Source organism: Pholis gunnellus (genome assembly GCF_910591455.1).
Source record: "Pholis gunnellus genome assembly, chromosome: 5".
Lineage (NCBI taxonomy): Eukaryota > Metazoa > Chordata > Actinopteri > Perciformes > Pholidae > Pholis > Pholis gunnellus.
In genome coordinates, this window is record NC_136531.1 from 2732972 (window position 1) to 2752739 (window position 19768).

Genomic DNA, 19768 nt, shown 5'->3' on the forward strand with positions numbered 1-19768 from the left:
TTAGGTCATCTGCAACAGGGGCCTCTGACACTTTGGTCCATCGGTCCTTTGCCCCGTGGCCCCATTCAATCGACCCCTTCTATTCACGCCGACCTCCTCCCGACTTTCATACTATGCTCTTCGTCGCTCTTCATACTATGTCACCCGACTTCCTCATTTGCTCCCGTCATGATAACTACAGCCACTAGAGGTCACCGAAATTAAATATGGATCGTAATATGCTGCTTGTTGACCTTTAGGCCGTTTTCTTGGGAGGACACTCTGTTTTTTAATTGGATGTTGTGGTTTTTCAGCTGCAAAGACATGAGAGCATGAAAAAAGCTAATTTGACATTTCATTTGATAAATATGTCTCCAATGATCCACAACATGTTTGCATTTTTTTTCAATTAGAGGAAGATACTCTCTCAGATGTTTTGATTGTCCTGCAGCTTTACTGAGCTTTTTTAGCTTCTTTTAGCTCATTGTTTTGATTTTGAAACATAACTTGTATTACAGTCTCAATGCTCTCATCAACATTGTTTCCAGCAGCAGGAGGAAGCTGTTTATAGCATAAAAAAAACTCAAATGAAAGTGAATATTGGAAACTCTTAGCGTTTTGTGTGGGTGAACCTCAGGGATCATGACTGGGACCTCTGAGGTTTTGCAGGAAAGCTTGTTGAGGACTTCAAATTTATAGCCAAACAACTGCAGAGTGAGACTCAGATAAACGTCCATCAGGGAGAAGGAGGTGGTTCAGCTTTCAGCCTGACTGGTGCTGACAGAGCTGAAGGAAGACTGTGACCTTTGTGGAGCTTCTGTTTGGGTCTTTATCTTTCACACAAACAGAGATAAGTCAGTTAAAATGTCAGTGGAAACTGAGCAGAAGTTTGAAGTGTTAACTTGATAGCTGAGCCTCTCTTTACTGAAAACACACAACGATGAAAATAGTGTTATTAAAAGATAAAGCTATACAAAAAATAAAATGCAAATCTAACTTTTTGGTTTCTGAATTTACTATAATAATCCTCATGTTGCATAATATAGGCTTTCGAGTCAGGAGTACTCCAGGCATTTACTTCAGTAAGTACAAGTACCACAGTGCAGAAATACTAGTAAGTAATAGTATTAGCATCTAAATATACTTAAAGTACCAAAAGTAAAAGTATGCAGAATGACCCATTTCAGAATTATATATTATTGGATTGTAAACATTGAACGACGATTTATTGCTTTAATGTTGAAGCTGGTAAAGGTTATATACTGCTTCATAGTTTAATCATATTTTATCTGTTGATAGAATAAATAATAAATATCGGTATATCATATTATATTATGTTATATTATATTATATTATATTATATTATTATATTATGTTATATTATATTATATTATATTATATTATATTATATTATATTATATTATATTATATTATATTACATTATATTATATTATATTTGTATGCATTCTGATGCTATTTTGTCTGGCGGCTACAACTTTCCTGTTACTTCAGTGATTATTTAGTATGGATCCCTTTCTCTCTCGTACTGTGTGTGTGTGTGTGTGTGTGTGTGTGTGTGTGTGTGTGTGTGTGTGTGTGTGTGTGTGTGTGTGTGTGGGTGTGGGTGCGTGTGTGTGCGTGAGCGTGTGGGGGTGGTTGAGTGTGGTTGTGTGTGTGAATGGAGGAAACAATAGGAAACGCTACACCTCTTGTCTGCTGTCATTTGCGGCCCAGCGGAGGCGCCAGGCGGCTCTGGATGGTTGGATGGAGAGAGAGGAGAGATAATCTCTGCCAACCGTGTGTGTGTGTGTGTGTGTGTGTGTGTGTGTGTGTGTGTGTGTGTGAGTGTGTGAGAGCAACGGAAACACAAACTATTAGAATATTAAACGTTAAAACACACATATGTTGTAAATATTTTCGTGTTGAAATTCTTCATTATCAGATTAATTCTGAAATTCGAACAGCTAATTAACTCAAGAAACAACAAAAAGAGAACAAAGAACACAGTTTATTATATATCTGCTGATATATAATACAAACAACATACAATATGTAACGATAAGTGCCGGAAAACTAGATTAGTTTCAGAATAAAATACATTCAATTAAACAACTAAAGAATCCATTTCAGAATCTTCACTATAGAATAGTATATAAATAAAATGTAGGACAATAGATTAGTACAAATATACAAATATATATTCTAAAAACATTTGAAACGTGAAGCACAAGATAACTTCATAATTAAGGGAAATATTTTAAAGTGAATGTTGTATTCTATATTTTTCCGTGTTTTGAATTGAATGATGTATTTTTGTAGTATATTAAATTGGGTATTTTACTTTAATTGTTTATTTTCATATTAGTAACACATTTTCCTAAATTTGAGAAAAGCATAATTCTGTTTCGTAATTTGAAAGTTTCGACGAAATTCAAACCTGATTCTTCTCTTTATTCAGTCTGTCTGATCTTTAGTTTGATTAAATGTTGTAATCTAACTGTTCTTTCCACACAAATATATTCATGGTTTATTTTTTCATGGCTCGACATGAAATGTTCACAATATTGAACGCGTTTCCTTCATGTGTAATATTTCATATATTATGACTGAGAGCTGTGATGGAAACAAACGCTCTGCCAGAGGACCTCTATCTGTTTATACAAAAAAATAATTATAAACTAAAAGACTCCGATAATTCTAAATTAAAAGTAAACATGCAAAAATGTTTACACTTTTTTTTTAAAAGTGTAAATCTTGATTCTTCGCCTCTCTGTTCGCAGCCGTGCGTAAAAGCCTCGCGCGTCTCGCTGGCTGCGGGCTTTTCGCGCACGGGTGCAATCGTCCGTGCGTGCATGCGTGCGTGTGTTTAGATAGCCCAGGCCTGCAGCCAGTAATAGCTCCATTAGGCAGAGTGAGAAGACGCTATCTCAGTGATCCGTAACGTCTATGTCCGCTCAGCAGGACGCAACCGGCGGCCACACACACACACACACACACACCTCTCCCCGAAAACTACGGCTTAACTTCAAAAGCACCGCCCGGATCCCACAGGGCTAATTGGAAAATAAAAGCAACACTTGAACTGTTCTTTTTTGTGCAGCATTAATGTGTTGGACACGTTTTTCGCCCCCAGAAGCGCCGCGCCTCCTCTCTGCTGATGTATTTGGCTCTCATTCAGAACTCCGAGTCGTTAAAAGTTCGGGACAGGCCTCTATAATATCTCACACACAACCCCAAATACACCGCATGACGCAACCGGCTCTGTTTACGAACCCGCCTCGGCCTGCTGTATAAATTGCAGCGTTGAATGGTTTACCTAATGGGACTTCTGTTTCTCGTTTTCTGTCACCCGGCACGCCAGACTCCGCTGACAAACGACCGACTTTTACCGGCAGAGGAATTCCTGATTTATGTGGGAAATGAAACGAGAGCGAAATGTGTGGTGTTTTTTTTTTTTTTGTTGCAAATAAAGTAAATGTCCTCCACCCGGCAATTAAGACCGGCACATTTGTATACAAACGCACCAGAAGAGAGGAGGCATCCAGAGTGATAGATGTGTGTTTTCTTATTTCTCATATCGAAGGAGGAATAAACTGAAGCTGCACGCAGGGAGGGAGACCCGCCGCCCAGTATATCGACTCGTAAAGCCTCCACTTCCATTGTTATTACTGCGGAGGAAACAAGACGTTACACGGCGCTCTGATTTATGACCGTGTTGTTTCTTAGCTTAAGTAGACGTTTCCAGAGAGGCTTGTTGCTTTAATTTGATGAGGGGAAAAAAACACACGCAGAGGTCTCCAGAAATTAAAAAAAGAAAGAAAAGAACTCTTGAGTCTTATCACACCGCGGGGGATTAATTTCCTCAGAGCTCTCGAGGAGTGGAGCGTTTTCACGATGAATAATTCCCCTCAGATAAACTCAGGCCACGTGATGAGAAGTCTGCCTGTCTGTGTATAAACTTGGGGGCATTAGTGCCTCCGGAGGGGGGGGGGGGGGGGGGGGGACAGACCACTCCATCACAGCGCAGACAGTCCGGATTCCCCCTCCTACACCATTAGAGCCCCTTCGCCCTATTTTTTTTCTCTCACCGAGAGTCGACTTTATCAGCTCTCTATCTCCTAAACAGCGTCCAGCTCTGGATGCTTTACAACCCGCCGAGGGGCTTCATCCATCAATCACTGCGGGCCGAGTCTGTCTCTCTGTCCGGGTGCTTCACATTGGACAACACAGACTGCGAAGAAATGCGTTTTTTGTTTAAAATGACTAATATTAAGGCCTATTTGTGTACATTTTAATCGGTATAAATGGAAGAATCGCGTGCGTAAAACCACAATCGTGACGGCTTCATTAAAGTGATTCTTTCTAAATGGTCTAAGATAAATAACATCTCCAGAAATATTGCACAAACAACTCTTTGCTGATTCCACAGTAATGGATTTCATTTCGACTGAAACTCGTACGTGCCAATATTTGTGTCATGCGTACAGGAGCGTTTTGTGGGACACATTTACATCCGACATTATATTATTCAAGAGTTTTGAAACATGAGCTCATCCCGGGAAGACAGACTGTATTTCTTTAAGACCAAAGAAGGAAACATTTCACCATTAAAAGCCGCTTTCTCTCTCTGCGTCTCTTTATAAAGAAAAGTTAAACACAGGCTGCTTTATCTTTCATCATTTATCCTCCAGAATAAATGCGTTTACTTTTCAGAGTGGCTTCAACGTTTTTGCTTTTTTTTCCTCCTTTGTTCTCATATATCCAAAGACATTTACAGAAATCCTCCCCCTCGGCCTTTTAACATGTTTGTGTTTGGTATTTTGTTAAGTTTTATTTTTTTGCCGCCTGAAAACCGTCTCTGCCAGACGGAGAGCCATTAGACGGAGTCGGGATGTATCGTCCGGTGTGGACAGCGGGCCTGCTGGAGCTCACTCGTTCAGAGGACGCGGAGAAAGTTCCCACTCACACGACCTCTGTCAGCCCTGATGAATTAGCTCCGAAGGCACAAAGATTCCCTGAAACCTGTTGACAACAAGACGTGCAGCTGAAGCGCGTGCACACAGTATTTGTCAGTTAATTTGTTGTTTTTTTACAACTTTTCTTGCGCAATAAATGAACAGTTTGAGGCCTAAATATGATCAGATCAATATGAGACATAACTCTAAAATGTGCCTTTAACTTACTTTAATATGCAATGAAATTATTAAAAATAACATTTGTTCATAAACGCGCTTTGTTTCGCTTTTACGCACGGGGTCAGCATTACGCACGCGGGAGGCAAAGTCGACCTTTGCGTGTGCACATCATATCAAGTTGACCTGCCGGTTACCCCACCTCCGCTGAGCGACGGAGGGGCCTCCGTGCGCGCGGCGTGCCGCTGCTGGTCCACCCGAGCGGCTCTCTGTGTTTAGGCGGAGGAAGCGGTCTGTTTCCTGGATCAGGCTAAACACGGGCCTCCGGAGCGCCGCCGCGCTCAGGCGGGACCGGCCCGCTTCTGGCCGGACGGACAACGGCAATAGATCACTTTGACCACCGGGGGCTCCAGGGGCGCACAGCTGGGAAGGCTCCGTACCAGAAGGAGGAGGAGGGGGGTCAAGGACCCCCTGCACCGCCCGCTGCTCGGGGAGTTTGTCATCCTTACGCCCCCCGGGATGACAGCAGGGCGGAGGATGTTTATTGCTGCTTCTCAGGGGAAGCTTCCTGCCATTAACTTTCACTTTCACTTCCAGAGTGAAGACTTGTTACAAGGTCTTAATCTCTCAAAGCCGAGCTGAAGTCTCACTTTTCACAGTTAATAAAACAAATGTTTTCACTGTGACGTCAGGAAGCGTTTAAACACCAAAAACTCTTTAAAACTGGTTCGTAAAGTCATCTGTATTCAAGTTGGAGAGAAAGTGAAGAGATATACTGTTACATTCACTTATTCATGAATAGGAAACACGTGCTCCTGTTTGATATTCTGCATTCAACTGAACTATAGACTCACTTTGGGTACCAGGTCATCAGAGAGGAAGATGGTTAATAATTACATTTTATGTGTATTTCTTTTATATTCAGGTATGACTATTTTAGATTAAATCATAGCATACACATATATATATTTATGTTATTTATATATACATTTTATTTATTTGTATATCTGTAAGAACGGTCTTTTTCTTTATTTTCTTGCTCTCTTCTGATAAAAAAAACGCAAATAACTGAACTGAAACATGAATCTCTGATAAGATAAACACTGAAAACTGTGATGAGAAAATAAAATAAAACATTTAAAACAGAATTAAAAGTTAGCATTAATGTATTTATTAGAGGTAGAACCACAGAAACCTGATCCTGGTTTAAATAACTCATTTTAATATGTTTACGTATGAAACTGTGAAGCTTGTGTACTGAACAACATTTTGATCAGATTCGAATGAGGCAGCTCCTCAATATCAAAGGATCAGGAGCAAATATAAAAACACAGAACATGTGAAAATAACAGCAGAAGTTTGGCCTCAGAGTCCAGAGCTTGTAGGCTCACATGAGAGTCTAAATAAAGGTCTTTAATACCAGAGACTGCTCTTCAGTGCACGTTTAGTTCCAGTAGTAACCGGGACTCAGCGTCATATCAAAACCAGATTAAATAAACTATCCGCATGCTATCGATAAGATGCTTTTTTTGTGATTTACCCTTTAAAATCATTTCCCCCAAAACAGATGTATTTTTTTTTATCTGTTTGTTTTATGATGAAGGACGGGAAAAGAGGACTGAACTGTGTTTTCAGCTGATTTGAGATCTTCTTGGACAGGAAGTGGATCAGCAGCTTTAGTCTCCCTGAAGCTATTTGAGAAGTGTGTGTTTGTACATATTCCTGAGTGTGTGTGTGTGGATGTGTACCTGTGTGCATGACTCCACCTCGGGCTGTGTGTGAAGTGTGTGTTATTAATGCGTACAGTGTACATGTGAAGCTGTGTGTGTGTGTGTGTGTGTGTCCGGTGCAGTTGAGGTCGAGTTTCCTCTGAACTGAACTTGATGCTGTAACTCAGTCCAGTGAATCAGCTAATGAGCCTGTTGGACATCTAATCAGCTTTAGAGGCGAGTAATGATGCTGGCAGCCCTCCATCGGACACTTTGTGTGTGTGTGTGTGTGTGTGTGTGTGTGTGTGTGTGTGTCAGGTCCATTGTGAGGGCCTCACAGTCTTTTGTCCGTCCTGTGTTTTGTTTCTTTACCTAAATATTCTTAATGGAGTTAAAGTTCAGCTTCCACATCTCCTCTTAAAGAGACACTGCGGGTGAATAGAGTAAAACAATGAACTGTATCACCATGACACTTCCCCACTTGGTTTATTTACATTAAGACAATTATTTGATGTACTACGAGTTTTCTATAATGTCACGTGTACGTGAGGCGTTATCTGATCACATCTGTGCTCATGTTCATACATTTCCAGAACAGCAATCTGAACATTGACTAAAGCAGGTTGAGAATTCTTCTTTCATTGTGTCGACATGTTAAGAGTCAAAGGTGTTCCAGAGGGAATAGTGTTTATCTCCATAAATCAGAAAATACTGTCAACAGTCATAAAACAAATCATAAATCATAATCTTTTTATTAATAAATGTTGTATAAATGAGTCTGTGGATGCCTTCAGAACACAGAGAGGAATGAACGAGCAGAGGCTGGTGTATGTAGGAGCTGCTGAAGTGGAGATTTTGAAGACACTGCAGGTGAATAGCGTAAAACAATGAAGTAATAGATCAATAGACCAGCTGATTACTGACATAAAGACGATTATTTTTTGTATTACAAGTTTAAATATGTAAATGAGGTATTATCTAATGGTAACTTTTTGTGAATTTCGGAGAAATCTACAGACACAAATACACAGAGTAGTAAAAATAAACACCTGAATGAATATTATAGATGTTTTCTGTCCACTAGTCTGAAAGAAGACAAATAGACCAACATGTCAGAATTGATCAAAGCATGAAAAACAAAAGCTATTTTCATAATGAATTATGCACAAACTCACAGCGTCTTAGCTTCTCTGTGAACACTTTATGTTTTTAAGATATAGTGGAGAATAATAGAGTCGGTATAAAGAACATCAGAAGTGTAAATAGAAATGTTTATTTCAGCTTCTGTTGTGCACAAATGATCACAAAAGTAAATGTGACTGAAATTCAGTTTTCATATGCAAACAATTAGACCTCCGATATTCTTGTTCTTGTTTCTTGGAAGTTTGCAAAATGAAAATGTAAAAATTCAAGTGACTGTTTTCAGGAAATTTCTTCAATCTTTTCTCAAACATGAAACAAACTTGAACTTAAATGCTTTTTATGTCTTTAATCTACATAAAGAGAGTACATTCATGAATTACATTTAGATTTACAAGTAAAGTTGCATCTAAAACAAAAACAAATTGAGTGATCATTGAAACAAAGTTAATGTTGCAAGTGTGAAACATGATATTTGACGTGTGAAATGTCCACAAACCGCGCGCGTCTCCATGTGAGTTTATCACATGTGAGATGAAATAAATTCACACATTTATCTCATTTCACATTTGTAATATTTGATTCCATCATGTGAAATTATCGCACGTTGTGATAAATATGTGAAATGTGTTTTAAACGGTTTTTCACATGTGCTTTTCTGTAAGGATTTTTACTGTGTGATTAGTTGTGTGTGTGTGCGTGTGTGTGTGCGTGTGTGTGTGTGTGTGTGCGTGTCTTCATCAGGCAGCAGCAGGTTGTGTTTAACCTCATTGACCTGTGCTGGATTAAGCAGCTAATATATCTGTGGAATGATTCTGCAGGTCTAATCATAGCAAAGGTAAAGTGTCTGCACACACACACACACCTACACCTACGCACACACGCACACACACTTGCACAAACAGACACACACACACTTAAAGGAGCTGCATAGTTCGAGACCTTGACAGAAGCCAGTAGTCCTGCAGTGCTGATTAATTGATTGACATGTTTGCAGTGTGCAGTGGGCGGGGTTTAATGCAAGCACATACACACACACACACACACACACATTCTCCACTTCTTTGTCCACACCCTGAAATAGTCCTTGGCCTAACACAGAAAGAATGACACACGCACACACACCTCAGCAATGGAGTAGTGCTCCCGTCATGTACAGGCCTGTCCTCGTTGCTGTGTGTGTGTGTGTGTGTGTGTGTGTGTGTGTGTGTGTGTGTTGGCCAACAGATCAGAGAGCTGGAAACATGACAGCATTCTCTGTCTCTGCATCTGAGCGGCGACAGGAATGTCAGGAAGTGTCGGCCATGTTCTGACACTGTGATGTGACGGTATGTGACGCCTGGAGTCACATTTCATACAGCCATGCAGAGATGTAGAGGTGTAGAGATGCAGAGATGCAGAGATGCAGAGATGTAGAGGTGTAGAGATGTAGAGGTGTAGAGATGTAGAGATGCAGAGATGCAGAGATGTAGAGGTGTAGAGATGTAGAGGTGTAGAGATGCAGAGATGCAGAGATGCAGAGATGTAGAGGTGTAGAGATGTAGAGATGCAGAGATGTAGAGATGCAGAGATGCAGAGATGCAGCAATATAGAGATGCAGAGATGCAGAGATGCAGAGATGCAGCAATATAGAGATGCAGAGATGTATAGATGCAGAAATGCAGAGATGTAGAGATGCAGAGATGCAGAAATGCAGAGATGCAGAGCAACAGGCGTTGTCATAGTTTGCCGGTCATCAATTTGCAGGACGTAAGCAGCCAAATATATCAAATGCTGACATTTCCTTACCTACACAGCACATAAGCTTGATCAGGCAACGATTTGTATATCTTACAAAACGTTACACATTTTTCATATGTTCTTCTACTAAAGTCCAGCAACACGTGTCAATTTCCTCTCTTTACATGCATACAGTCTTTTCAAAGTAAACTACTGTCTTAACGGGAAACCGCTTAGTTAAGGAAAATATTGTTGTTTGGCTACGTAAGTAACGTAGCCGAACGTCTCCTGAGTGAAAGATGGGTGTTTGTAATGTAACATTGTAATCTGACACTGTAATGTAATATTCTAAAGCAACGATGTAACGTAACAACACAATGTAACAATTTAACATGGTAACGCAACAACGTAACGTAACGGCATAACTTAATGTAACGACGTAATGTGACGAAGTAACGTGACGACGTAACGACGTAGCGACACGACGTAACGACACGACGTAACGACACGACGTAACGACACGACGTAACGACACGACGTAACGACACGACGTAACGACACAACGTAACGACGTAGCGACACGACGTAACGACACGACGTAACGACACAACGTAACGACACAACGTAACGACACGAAGTAACGACGTAGCGACACGACGTAACGACACGACGTAACGACACGGCGTAACGACACGACGTAACGACACGAAGTAACGACACAACGTAACGACACGAAGTAACGACACAACGTAACGTGTAATCGTAACGATGTAACTTAGCTACACAATAAATAACAGCTCTCCTCAGCGGGCTTTCTTAAGTAACGTTACGTAACAAAGGTGAAAGTCCTGTGTTTGTTATAAATTCAGTCACCTTGAACTGATGCAAAACATCCACATTCAACGTATCCATGTTTTGCAGAAACATACAATGCCAACACAGCCCGCTGCATTGCTTTAACACAAGGTGTTTCTGAACGCCTGCTAATACATAAAAAAGATGTCTAATTGGTCTTTCACCAGCCACTCAGTCCTTTTCAAAAGGAAATTTAGGGAAAGGATTGAAAGTATTGACAGATTGAAAAGGCCCTCTTCTCGTCACAACACTGGATCCAATTGAAGTGCACACATTCATTGTGTGTATAGATGTGGAGTGCTGCGTAGCTTGTTTTTGCCTGTAATAACAATTCACAGTTACACAGTTAAGGTGTATGATTTCTCACGATGTGACGTTTCCCTGAGTGCAGCACAGTGACTGCAATGTGGAGAAAAAGTGATAGCTGAGGTCCAGTTTTAATAGCAGTGTGAGGAGGGAGACGACATGCATCCACCCTCTCAACGTGTCCTCATACAACAGTTTGTATGATATCTTACAGAAACGTTACTCCTCATTTTTCGTGCGTTTTCCCACAAAAGTCCAGCAAAACATGTCAATTTATACCCGTTAAATGGATACAGCATTTTCTAAATAAACTTCCGTCTTTGCAGGAAACAACTTAGTTAGGTTACGGCAACAAAACTGCTAAGTTAAGATCAGGCAATAAAACTATTAAATTAGGTTTAGGCAACAAAAAGCTCCTGGTTTGCTGTTCTGTCCCTGACCGTGAACTTCCCTCATTAAAATATGAATCTACATTAAATCAGAACTCCCCATCAGGAACACTTCTCTCTCTCTCAGCTCCTCCGTCTGTTTAATGTATCATTTCCTCCTCGACTCTCGAAACTCCCGACACTTCCTGCTTCTCCTGGACCGAGCTCGGGCACCTGGGAGCTCAGCTGTCGCAGGATGTGGGAAACCGCAGGACTCCCTCAGGGAACCGACCAGACGCACAGACAGCCAGCAGGTGTGAAGCAGCCCGGAGCGCTGCAGTGTTTGATAGTCGAGTGTTTGAGCTGCTTCTCCAGAGATCAAGCAGGGAATCTCGTTTCTTCTTCATCTTCTGTGGCTCGACTAATCCTTGAACTTTAGATTAGATTTGTTCACAGTGTCGAAATACTCTGTTACAAATAAAGTAATGCATTTGTTACTTAAAAGTACAAAGGTTTAAAAGTATCAGCATCAAAACAGACTTAAAGTAACAGTGAAAGTAGTCAGTACGCAAAATAGTTCATTTCAGAATAATGCATATTACAACATTAGATTATAAATATTGATGCATTAATGTGTCAATTGATTTAATGTACTGTACTGAAAATGTATAACATGATGTACTTCAAAGTTTGTTTAGCATCACAAAAAGTGCCACGTCAGCCGCTTTCAACTGTAACTTAAGATCTCAAATGTCATTGGAATTGTGCCAGATTCATGACTGTTTATTACAGAATTGGTGCCCTCAGGGACAGTTTTTGCACATTATGCATTTAATACAAAGAAAGACATCTGGTAAAAATAGAAAATTCAAACACTTAAAAGAAAATGTAGAACCATTTGAGAGAAATCAAACGGTGAGGTTTCTCTGTCTCTCTGCAGGTTTACAGCATGTTGGATAAAAGGTAAAGCTCAGTCGGGGTTTTCTCCTCTTGTGGTTTCACGTCGGGGCGTTTGAGGGCAGAACAGTGTTTGCGGTGAATCCAGCGTCTTTGCAGAGGATGAGTTTAGTTTGTCACCTTTTATTCCACGAAGAAAGAAACTTTAATCCCTGATGCACCGTCTCTGTCAGTGGAGATTTGAATGGAAAATCCACATTGGACTGAGCATAAAGAAAATAAAGAACTCTATTGACGCAGTTATTATTGTGTAGTGAGCAGAGAAGCAGCGAGAAAATCTGTGGTTTGTTTTGGGACACGAGAGAGTAAATACCAGTGATTAGACTTCTGGATACACTGAATTATTTGGTGGCTTTTTTTAAGCCCCGTTCAGCTCAACACTCTTGTATTATTTGGTATTTATAAGCAGATAAGATGGCGACCGCGAAACCACCGAACTCGAGGCTTCAAGACGGCCGTCCACAAACCAATGAGTGACGTCACAAGACTATGTCCACTTCTATTAAACAGTCTATGGGCCAAACTGTTGCATTGTGGGTAATGTAGGTGCCAGTTTTTAACAAGGTCTTAGAGTGCAACATTAAATTGTTCCGTTAAAGCTGTTTGCTGCCTCGTTGATGTGAATGAAACCAGGAGTCAACGAGCCCCCCCCCCCAGACCACAACCGAAAGGTCAGGGAGGGGTCGCCGCTGTCCTCAGCACAGAGATGGGAAACTATAACTCATGTGACAGGAAGTGGTTTGTTGTGTACATGTGTGTGTATCTGCTGACTGAACGTCTACACAATCTATCTATAGACTGTTTATGATTGATGGAGCTGCAGTGGCACTTTAAAACTCCCATGAATCCTCATTGCTGCAGAAACACACCCCTCCACTACTCCTCCTCCACGACTCCTCCTTCACGACTCCTCCTCCACTACTCCTCCTTTACTACTCCTCCTTTACTTCTCCTCCTTAACTACTCCCCCACTGCCCCTCATTTACTTTTCCTCACCGCTGCAGACTGAAATACACTCCTCTACTCCTCTTCACTTTTCCTTCTCCTCCTCCACTACTCCTATTCCATCTCCACTCCTCCTCTACTTCTCCTCCTCTTCCTCCTTCACTCCTCCTCCACTCCTCCTCCTCCTCACAGCTGCAGACTGACACACACAGATGAGCTGAGCTACTCTTCCATTACTCCTCATCCTCCATCCCCTCCCCCACCACCTACCTTACTCCTATTCCACCTCCTTCTCCCCTACTCCTCCTCCACAACTCTTCCACCACTCCTCCTCTACTCCTTCTCATCACTATTGCAGACTTACGCAGCATAACAAGCTGAGCTACTCCTCTACTATTCCTCCTACACCACTACTCCTCTTCCACCACTTCCCCTCCTCTTCTACTCCTCCTCATTGTTGCAGACTGAAATGCACAGCATAATGAGCTCCTCCTCTACTCCTCCTCTACTCCTCCTCCTCACTGCTGCAGATGTAGATACGCAGCATAATGAGCGGAGCTCCTCTTCCTCCATCACCTCCTCTACTCCTCACTGCTGCAGACTGAGATACACAGAGTAATGAGCTCCTCCTCTGCTCCTCCTCCTCCTGTACTCTTCCAGTACTCCTCACTGCTGCAGACTGAGATACACAGAGTAATGAGCTCCTCCTCTGCTCCTCCTCCTGTACTCCTCCTCCTCACTGCTGCAGACCGAGATACACAGAGTCATGAGCCTCTCCTCCTGTACTCCTCCTCACTGCTGCAGACCGAGATACAGAGTCATGAGCTACTCCTCTGCTCCTCCTCCTGTACTCCTCCTCACTGGTGCAGAAGTTGAGACCAGAGATGAGGATTGATCGCCTACATTTCCTTTTTCTTAGTTTACTTAAATGATGAATGAGGTTTGAAGCTTTAGCGCTTTGATATTTGATGAGGAATAAAATAACTCAACACACAAACACCAACATGAATCTGCATGTAGAAATTACAGCGTTTTTAAAATGTTTATATGTGTGTGAGTGTGTGTGTGTGTGTGTGTCTGTGTGCATGGGAGTGTGTGTCCCTGTGACCTTCCAGGGAGTAAACAGTGTTTCAGAGGGATGGACTCAGGCTGTTGCTCTCTCCTCCTGTGGCGTCTCCCGTCAAAATGACAATCTGTTATTGGGAGAGACGGCGCTGCTCCTCCATCACACGCCGACGCTGTAAATAAAGAGCTGCAGAGACGCAGCTTTTTGGGTCTGGACGCTGCGGTTTCTTTGGCCAAGAAATGCTTTAAAAAAATAAAACTGTTTGGGGACAGTAAACCACACATTAATGTGTCCCGCATCAAGACAGCTGCAGACTCCAAGGTTCTCCTCTGACTCCAGCAGGACGCTCTCTCTCCACACTCTACTGGTCCCTCTTCGTGGCTCCCATTCACACTTCACCATCTTCGTGTGGTTTCTATACAGAAAACGAATGGAAAGATTCATTGACATGTTGGAAACTTTGGGATCACTGGAATTTAAAACGCATTCTTGTTTTCTTTTGAATCTTTTGTGGCTTTTTACATTTATGTTCTTCAATTGTTTCAGGAAATCACACATTGTATCTTGTCAATTAATTACAAGTTTTGTAAAGATGATGCTTTATTGTTTGTTTCATACACAAAAAAAATATATGTTGTGCCTCAAAAATGATTTGAGAAATGCTGGAGATATAGCATTTAAATTAATGTTGCTCCCTGAATCGTTTTCATTCCTGTTTAATCGACTTTTTATACCAACGTTTTGTGTTTTACTGATAAATGTGGTGCTCTTGTGGGTCGTCACTGATTCAGTCTGCTGCAGGATTTTATCAGCATCTTCTTCATCAGCTGCAGGAGGAAGGCTCCGTCTTCCTCATCTTTTTGAACACTGTTTGAGTGTCAAACGTCTTCATATTTGTAAAAGCTTCTTCTTGCTTTGTTTTAAAGAGAGATGCCCTCTAGTGGACAGAATCCTGCTGGCATTGTTGCATGCCAATAGGATACACACAGACACACACACACACACACAAACACACACACACACACATTCAATCCTTTTCCCGTCAGCAGCTGGCGAGGCCTCCTCGGTTCCCGCTAAGAAAGTGGCCCTGAAGACCCAAAAATAGGAGCTGACTGGTCCCTGAGTTGGGCCTCAGTAACCTTGACGGGTCGGGACGACAACAATGAGGCGATCAGTCAGCCGAGGACGGACGTGGTTCAGGGAGACCAGCCGGTACGATGTGATCGTCCACTCCTCCTCCACGACTCCTCCACTACTCTATCTCCACCTTCACTAGTCCTCCTCCACCTCCTCTGCTGCCTCTTCCTCCACTACTCCTGCTCATTCTTTTGCCTCCTCCTTATCCTCCACCTTCTCCTTTACTTCCTCCTCCTCCACTACTCATCCTTCACTACTCCTCTTCCTCCACTCCTCCTCCTCCACTATTCCTCCTTCATTAATCCTCCTCCTCCACGCCTCCTCCTCCTTTACCTGCTCTGCCTCCTCCTCCCCCTACTCTTCCTCCACCACTCCTCCTCCTCCTCCTCCTCTACTCCTCCTCACAGACCCGGGTCCTGTTTGTTGATGTGTACGCAGCGACACGGATCACTTCCTGTCAGAGACTCAGACGACACAGACCAGGAGTCAGAGGGAGCACGAGACAAACTGCACACACACTCACACACACACACACACACACACACACACACACACACACACACACACACACACACACACGTCTTGATCCCAGCTTAGCAGTGTAAATTACCGCATTGACAAGTTGTTGTGCGCACACGTTTGACAGAGGAGGAAATGAGACCTACAGCTCACTGACAAACCCACACCCCATTAACTGTCAATGGCAGCACGTCCAGAGACACTGGACAGGAGACACTGGACAGGGAGAGAGTGGGACACCGGGACACTGAGACACTGAGACACTGAGACACTGGGACACTGGGACACTGGGACACCGGGACACTGAGACACTGAGACACTGAGACACTGGGACACTGGGACACCGGGACACTGGGACAGTCCAGGGAGGTGCTGAGCAAAGAGGGACATGTTAGCAACAGCATTTTCCTCTTTTACTGATGTGTCAGTTAGTATCATTAGCCGTTCACCTTCAGCAGAAGCTGTTTTGACGACGATACGTTTGAGACAATGTAACTTCTGTTTATTGGCTGCAAACAACAACAACGTATCTATGAAGTGGATGTAGTCGCGGTGACGTCACCCCCTGGTTTGTGGTCTGCCGTTTTGAAGCCTTGAGTTCGGTGATTTGGTCGACGCCATCTTGGCTTTTTGCAACCGTTGAAGTAAAGTGACCATATTTGGAATGTGGTGGAGTGACGTAGAGACACCGTCCGTATACGTCTCTGGTAGAGACCTGTCAATCACAGTAAGCCCCGCCCTAAAGCATACCCTGCTTTATGGTCTGTGTGACTCTAAATGGACCATCATTTACTAAATGAACATCATGCTGTATTGAAGAAGACTTGAAACTAGAGATCGAGACCATAAACTCATGTTTACAATGTTTACTGAGGTAATAAATCAAGAGAGAAGTAGAGTCATTTTCTCATAGACTTCTATACAACCAGAGGAGTCGCCCCCTGGTGGACACTAGAGTGAATGCAAGTTCAATACATGAAGCATCGGCTTCACTTTTCACAACTGGATTTTGCCGCCTGGTTGTCACTATGACAACTAACAACAATCGCCATTTTCTTTTTCACTAGTCAAACGACTACGGAACACAGGTCAATGCCCGTTCTATAAAAAAATATAAAGTGACGAAAAATGGCTCCGCATTTTCAGTTTTGGCAACCAAAACCTTTTTATAGTTAGTGTGGAGCCCTGTCATGTGTGTGTGTGTGTGTGTGTGTGTGTGTGTGTGTGTGTGTGTGTGTGTGTGTGTGTGTCAGAGTGTGTGTTTGCATGTGTGTTTCTGAGCATGAGCAGGCAGAATCTCCCACTAAGCAGCTTGTCAGAGCAGCGCTGGCTATCGTCTCCCCCCCGGGGGGAGGAGGGGGGGGGGCTGTCCACTTGTCCCACTGACGGCTCTTCTCTCTTGGCTTCGCCTCGACTGGCCCCCGGGGCCTGGTTAAGGTGTGCGTGTTTATTTGTGTTATTCCTTCTGGGGGCCTCGGCAAATCTGATAATTACTGACCTGACAATGAATCACACCCTGACCCCCCCCCCCCCCATCCACCCAATGACACCCCCGTATCCAGACCTCACCCACATCGGCACTGAACGGTCTCCATAGGCTCATTACAGCTCAACACAGAGGTACAGTGACTGACGCACATGAACACATTAGATCCCTCCTTCACTTTTCCATATTTGAGATAAACACACACACACACACACACACACACACACACACACACACACACACACACACACACACACACTCCTGTGTGAGTTTCCTCCCCATTCCTCAGATGTCTCACACATGAAACATGGAGAGGAAGAATGAAAACATCTGAAGCTTGAAAGAACGTTTTGGCGGGAGGGTGTGTGTGAATGTGTGTGTGAGTGTGTGTGTGTGTGTGTGTGTGTGTGTGTGTGTTGGAGGGGTGGAACAGTATGAGAATCACTATGCAGGTGCTTTGCCCCCTATGTGCCCTTGTCTCTCACACACACACACACACACACACACACACACACACACACACACACACACACACACACACACAGAGGGCCTTGGTGCAGGACAACGGGTGTTGACTGAGAACAAGCAGCTGGAGCAACTTCTGTTTTTCAAGCTGAAGGAAATCAGATCATCTGGTCGCTTTTGGCTGATTCATATTATCGTTCGCTGGTGTGGAGGGTTTTTGGATAAAGCGGAGCATTCATGTGCAGTGGGAAATTCTAGTGATGTAGTCGAGAGCAAACCAATTGCAGTCTTTAAAGGCCGACACAAATACATACAGTACATGTTTAATGAGGTGTGTGTGCATGCTGCAGGTTTACTATTATTATTATTATCGTCATTGTTATTTTTATGGTTATTATTATTCTGTGGGATTTATTTTTCCACCGTGTATTATGTATTCTATGTATGTTATTCCATCTTGTTTTTATATTTTTATTTTGATCATATTTTTATTTGTTATCTTATCAGTTTGTCCATGTTATTAAATATTAATTATGGCATTCTAACGCTGTTTTTCTTCATTCCAGGTCTACTTTGCATTTCTTATATGAAATATGAATATAAATAATAATAATACAAATTATATAAAAAAGAATACTATGATAACATGATGATAATATTAATAATACTATTGTGTAATTTATTGTTTCCATATAGAGATTATAATTAGGATGATTTATTGCTATATTAAGGTGATTTTTTGTTAAGAGGAAACTTGTTTTCCTGCACACAGTCGGTGGAAGGATACAGGTGTCGGTGGTTTGGCTGAGTGGACTTCACTTCCCTCTTTGGAGCTCGTGCAGCAGGTTGAACATGGACAACAACAACAGTTGTAGATTACTCCGTGGGCAGAACACACTGAGTTAAAATAAGCACAACTTCTGAGGCAAACTTGGTACCTTTGTGTTTTTTATACTCAGTGAAATCTCTCGACTCACTCCTGCAGCTGCTCGTCCTTTCACAGTTCACAGTAACACGAAACAACCTTCAGTATTAGCAGTGCAGTCCTTTCCTGAGAGAGCAGAGGTCGTGTACTGTACTAAACTGTATTGTACTGCTTGTTTGTACGTTACTACTACTACTTCTTTCATTTTATGCAACTTTATACTTCTTCTTCGCTTCATTTCAGAAACACAAGTTTAAAGTTACCGCTGCTAATGAATGCTTTAACTTCTGATACTTTAAGTACTGCTTATACACATGACTAGTACTCACACTGTGGTAGTACTGCTTTCACTCAAGCAAAATACCTCAGTACCTCTTCCACTGTTGGTTTTAAGTGAAAAGGTGTTTGGGTTCAATCCCACTGACTCGTTGTCAGAGACGTTGCAGTCGCGTTCAGGGAACACCAAAGAAGTGGGAACTAACGGATTGCTGAAATTTGATTGAGTATTGAAGATGATTAATAGGTGAAAATGAGGAAACTATAGGAGATGCATTGCCACTAACAGTAGGAGACCTCTTCTTTTTGTTATTTAGGTGGACCAGCTCTTTAAATTGCACTCCCTCTGGATTCATGTTCACTCCCAGCAGGTGAATTGTAAACGCACTTGGCAATTACTAACCTCCCTCAGATTCAAGTTCTCAAAGTAACGTTTGGTCGTTGCAGCAGGAAAACTCCGGAACAAATAGCTGATACAAAGCTCTCTCAGCCCCGCAGCCTGCAGTCAGCAGGAGAGCAGGAACCGAGGCCACAAAACGTCCGTCATGTCGACAAATTGACTCAATCATCTCCCTCCAGGAGCGCCAGCCGCTTTGAAATTCAACACTGTTGACGGTTCACCGGAGTGTTTTCTGGAGAGGGAAAGGAAAAAGTGCAGGTGAGGAGGAGGCCTCATCGTCTCCAGGCAATGACAGAGTGAGAGAGGGAGAGCGGTGTGTGTGTGTGTGTCTGTGTGTGTGTGTGTGTGTGTGTGTGTGTTACACTTTACTGACACGTGCTACTT